We start from the raw sequence: 5834 nt of genomic DNA on the forward strand, positions 1-5834 counted from the left end.
TTGGAATTTCCTGCTGGGAAAAAGTCCCTCAGCGGCTTTTGCCAATTGGAAACCCACTCCCACGTGCAGCTCTTCCTGGCCCTGTTTTGCTCTATTCGCAGCCCAGCAACCATAACCTCCCCCTCACCTTCTCATTCAGAGCAAGGTAGCCCTCTCCTGCCCCTACACCTAGATTGCCCCAGGCCTCCCTTTACATTGCCGAAGGCTTGATCTATTCAGCTGAACTATGGGCACATCCCCTGAGCCCCTCAAGTCTCAATCACCCTCTTACCCACCAGTCTCTGCCAGGAGGAGGGGAAGTAGCGAAAATTACTTTCCCCTCTGATCTGAGAGTCTGGTGGTGGGAAGGAACCACCGTCTGCTTTTATTTAGAAAACCATTCTATTCCCTGTCACATCTGTGTTCCGTGTCCCCCAGTCCCCCAGCCCCCCGTGGGGAGGGGCCCTCCTTCCTAACAGCAAACCACTGAGCCTGGAATTCTCCCCTCCCGCCTTCTTGGGGCCTCACTCCTACTTTTCTCCTCTTTCTCGAGGTTTTAACTGCTTTCTCCACTGGCTTCTTCTTCCCATCTGCATTTAAATACTCTCAATTCTCTTTTAATCCTTGGGGGGAGGAGAAAAAAAAACCCCAAATCCTCTTTAAGTCTTTTCCTCCGTCTGCAACTGCTGCCCTGCCTTTTTCCTCTCATTCACCCCCACGATCTGGAAAAGTGATCCCTGCTCACAGTTCCAGCTCTTCCTGCCGGCTTCCTCCGGTGTCACCTCACTGAAACCTGCTCCGGTGCCATGTTGGGTCACCGCTTTGTAGTGAAATCCAGCTTCCGCTCTGAAGCCGCTGCGTCTCTAGGTCTGCATTGCATTTCATGCTGTGAGCCTGCCGTTCCCCTCCCGACCCTGCTCCTACTCGGGCCCCTCTAGCTCTGCTGACGTCCCTCCTGCCTCTTCAGCTGCTCCTCCTCAGGCTCTTCCTCACGCTCTGCCGCCCATCCCTGAACCAGTCCTTCTGCAGGACTCTGTCTGCAGGCACCTTCTCACTCTGTGTGCTGGGCCTGAGCAAGGTTGCAGTCAGTTACCACTGTTTCTTAAGCGACACCTCTCCCTGGAAAGTTCTGCACATCTTTGGGGTGATGATTATAGCAGGGACTGTCAATTTGCCTCCTTGAATCTGTTCTCCCCTTTTTACATGGTAGCAGATCCCTGTTATTTATTTATTTAGTAAAGATTTTATTTAATAATTTGACAGAGAGACAGCAAGAGAGGGAACCCAAGCAGGGGGAGTGGGAGAGGGAGAAGGAGGCTTCCCGCTGAGCAGGGAGCCCAATGCTGGGCTCGATCCCAGGACCCCGGGATCATGACCTGAGCCGAAGGCAGACGCTTAACGACTGAGCCACCCAGGTGCCCGCAGATCCCTGATATTTAGCTGGGTACATGGCTGTTCACCATAAAGAAGGTATCTTCCCGCCTCCGTTGCAGGTGGGTGTGGCCATGTGACTTGGTTCTGGCCAGTAGGCGTGAACATGTCATGGAGAACTTCTGAGAAGACTATTTAGAAGAAGCTCACTGAACTTGGGGTCACATCCTGTGTTCTTTTTCCCCCTTCCTCCTGTCCACTGACTGGAAGGAGCTGTAATGGCTGACTCCCCTGCCATCTTGGATCATGAGGCAATTTTAAGGATGGCAGTCCCATGTAGTGGGGCAAAAAGATGGGAGCAGTCTGGGTCCTGGAGAGCTTGGTAGAGCCTCAACGCCTGCCCTCGGTGCCCCCCTGGACTTCTTCTGGGGGAAGAAAAACATAAAAACATAAAACATACAAAACAGCACTGCTGTGTGTCTAAGCCACTGTTGAGTCTGTTGAGTCTGGGAGCTGAAATAAGCCCCAATACATCTCTTGAGCTCCCAACGGATGTAGGAAATGTTGCAGTTTGGAGCCGACGGCCAAAAAAGAATTCTTGAGACATCTTCGGTGCCAAAAGGTGGTTTTATTAAAGCCCAGGGACAGGACCCGTGGGCAGAAACAGCTGCACTGGCGTGGTGCTGGGTGACTGGTTGTATACTTTCAAGTTCGGAGAGGTCTAGGGATAGCATGAGTCTCTAAGGAATTTTGGAAGCAAGATTTCCAGGACCTTGAAGGGGCTAGCCATTATTAGGAAAATGTCATTTTTTTTTAAAGATTTTATTTATTTATTCATGAGAGACAGAGGGGGAGAGGGGGAGAGGGAGGGAGAGAGAGAGAGAGAGAGAGAGAGAGAAGCAGAGGGAGAAGCAGGCTCCCAAGGAGCAGGGAGCCCGATGCGGGACTCAATCCCAGGACCCCGGGATCATGACCTGAGCCAAAGGCAGACGCTTAACCATCTGAGCCACCCAGGCGCCCAGGAAAATGTCATTTTTTAAAAAAGATTTTATTTATTTATTTGACAGAGAGAGAGACAGAGTGAGACAGGGAACACAAGCAGGGGGAGTGGGAGAGGGAGAAGCAGGCTTCCCGCGGAGCAGGGAGCCCGATGCGGGGCTCGATCCCAGGACCCTGGGATCACGACCTGAGCTGAAGGCAGACGCTCAACGACTGAGCCACCCAGGCGCCCTAGGAAAAGGCCATTTATTACTGTCTAGTAAAACCGTAGTCACGAGACTCTTCAGCTGTATATCAGTGGGCCATATGCTTGGGGGATGACTGCCAACATGTATCTTGGGGGGTAGAGATAAAGGAAGTTTCCAAAGGAACTTTTATTTGTTAAAGAAGACTTAGAGGATCCTGAAGGTCAGGATAATGTTGAGCTGAGATGGCCTTTTGCCCTCAGCAAAGTATTAACATCGAGGTTGCTGAGTCCCTAGAGGAATGTCACTCTGCCTGTTTCCAGGACTTGTCAATGGGCTGTAAGTAGAAAGGAAATTAAATTTTTTTCTTTGGCCTCTGTATCCCACATCACTGACCATTAAGAAGTTGGTGATCTTCTCCTGCCCACCTGCTCCTCCCCCTGGGTGTCCAACCACAGGTAAAGATGCACTCCTCCCTCCTGGTTTCTCCAGACCGGAAACCAGGGAGTCACTTTTTTTTTTTTTAATCAGACAAAAAAAATCACATTTATTTCAATAGTCCAAAGTGTAAATACAGCAAGTCAGTTCACGTTTCAAGATACAGCTTTAAGTATAATGAAAACTTGAAATACAAAAATGAAAGGGTAAATAGAAATAAAGCTCAATTTTTTAAAAAATTCAAGTAACCTGAAAACCTTTAGACTAAAATATTCCACTTATAACAATTCAGAAATGCCTTAATTTATACATACTAGTACAGTGCAATCCCAAAAGACTTCTCAAAGAAAGAGAATCACCCCAAACCGGTCAACTCAGGACAAGAGTGAAGTTCTTGGTACTGGCTATTCCTGATTCGGCAGCCTCACTCACTGTCAACTGATATGGCTCAACCCATGATACTTTGATGTTTAAGCAAATTCGAAAAAATGTTTAAAGTTCAATATGAGGCCAACACCCTACTAAGAGTTTCTGAAATGGCCACTATATATTTAAAAGATTTTAAAGACCAATTTCAACTTCAGGCCTATGGTATTACTAGGAGAAAGACAGAAATTAATACTTTTTCCATTACTTAAAACCTTTCTGTAAGGTTAGCAACATGGCCTTTACAACTTCCTCATGAAAATCGTACTTAAATATATACTTATTTCTACACATACAGAACTTTTATATAAAGTAGAAAAAGTTCCCACTAGGAAGATAATTAAAGGTTGTTAATGTTCTTTGTATCACTTAGCAGCCAAGACACGTTTATTTCTGCTCTGCAGAAGAAATGTTAGCTACTCGCTTCAATTCAGGAAAGTGTGTATGTTCAGGAAGGTTTAGATATTTATTCAGTCTTTTTCTCAATCTTCTTCATCTTTTCAATGTAGGCAATAAATTGAGAGTCTGTTCCAAAAATTCTATCCCACCATGTAAATGTTGAAGCATAGTTTCCGATGAAGTTCATGTGGTGGAAATCATGATGCCGAGAACCAGCATAGAAAGGGATCAGATTTAAAGGGTTGAGAGGAATGTCATAACCACTATGGACATCAATAGTTTCTATCAAACGAATAGTCACCCATGCCCAAAGGAGAATGACATGATCACATAAAAGCATGATTCCAATGAAAAATCCAGTTCCAAGAATCAGAGTTTCTAAGGGATGTGCATATTCAGCTTCCATTCCAAATGGAGCCTGAAACTCATGATGAACTTTATGAATATATTTATATATTCTTTTGTGATGTAAGAGCCTATGCAGGAAATAGTGCCAGGTATCCTCAATCACTGCACAGCCGAAGCATCTTGCCAAAAGCAGATACCATCTTGGCATTCTTTCCCAATCATAAGGTATATTAAAATACTCTGTAAAATAATAAGTTCCACAGATCAAAGGAAGCTGGATACAAAAGTGATTAAAGAGAAGTACTTTAAAACATTTCCATTGGTTTTCCCATGTTTCTGGTTTATCCTTTTGAATTTTGTACTTTTTCATGTAAGGTATAAACTGAAACAAAAATCCAGGTAAACAGAACAAGAAATAAAGGACCTCATGAACTATCAAGGATCCCCATGTTGCAATCTGGAACTTTGTATAATTATTCAACATATAGTTCCAAGCATTTTTAAATGTTTCTTGTAGAGGGTTTTCAGGTAAAAGTGAATCTACATACTCCACAGCCAAGGATGCTGAACTAAAGATGCCGATACTTTCATTTGTTGCCATTTCTCAAATCTCTGCTGAAAGCCTTAGAATTCTGGACGACCCTGCGGGAACTGCGGGCCCCCGTCACCCAGACTCGGCCGGGTGCTGCAGCCTCGGAACCTCCAGGGAGTCACTTTTGACTGCCGAGTATCTCCGGGCACACACCCAGTGATGGAATCCTGTCATCCCTATCTCTTCACTGCATCTCAGGATCCATGCTCTGCCTCTAGGCCAGCATAAACCATCACCTCACAACCACCCACAGACCTGGGAGTCCCAGGGGGCTGGGAAACCGCCTAATGCCCCCAGTGAGGATCCTGGAGGCTAGGCCTCGCTTGCCTGAGACAAAGGGGAAATGGGGAGGTGAGGGTGCCTGGGGGCTGGATGGAAGGAAGAAGAGACTTGAAGGGACTCGAGGCCCCAGGGACAAGCCTTGGATGCCCCACTGTTTCCTCCAAGGCCAGCCAACTGGGATGGTGTCCTGGGCAAGGGAAGATCTGGGCCAGATCTCAACATTTGCTTTTTGGAACTGCTGCAGCAGTGCCTTCCCGGGGACTTCCCTTTTCCCCCAAAGCCATTTCCAGCCACTTCTTGGCGAGGCTTAGTTATCAACTCACAGTCTGTGTGTATGGAGCTCAGGTAAGTACAACCAGGGCCCCCAGGCATCCCTGGGCTTAGTCTTCCTTCCATTAAACTCCTGCTGTGGGCTTGGCATTGTGCTAGGAGCCTCCACCATCCTTTGGGGAGAGTTTTCATGCCTATTTTCTAGGCCGGACTCTGGAACTCAAAGAGGTAAAGTGATTGGCCCAGGGCTGCACAGATGAAAAAGAACGGGCCTGGGATTTGCCCTGGGTCTGACTCTGAATCCCTGCTCTTTCCTGCTCACCAGTACCCTTAAGCCTGGATAAATATCTCCATCACCTGCAGAGCTATTAAAAAGTCTGATTCTAGGGGCGCCTGGGTGGCTCAGTCGGCTAGTGTCCGACCCTTGATTTCCGCCCGGGGCATGGTCTTGGGGTCATGGGATCAAGCCCCGAGTTGGGCTCCGAGCTCAGCACGGAGTCTGCTTGTCCCTCTCCCTCTGCTCCTCCCTCCCACTTGAGTTCTTG

General features: G+C 47.3%; 1 pseudogene; it reads right to left on the reverse strand.

The window, feature by feature from the left end:
* Positions 1-3815: 3815 nt before the first annotated feature.
* Positions 3816-4841, reverse strand: LOC114205662 (methylsterol monooxygenase 1 pseudogene; annotated as a pseudogene).
* Positions 4842-5834: the final 993 nt, after the last annotated feature.

The sequence above is a fragment of the Eumetopias jubatus genome, unplaced genomic scaffold, assembly GCF_037043125.1.
Source record: "Eumetopias jubatus isolate StellerSeaLion01/CBP00866 unplaced genomic scaffold, mEumJub1_p1.0 scaffold_1, whole genome shotgun sequence".
NCBI lineage: Eukaryota > Metazoa > Chordata > Mammalia > Carnivora > Otariidae > Eumetopias > Eumetopias jubatus.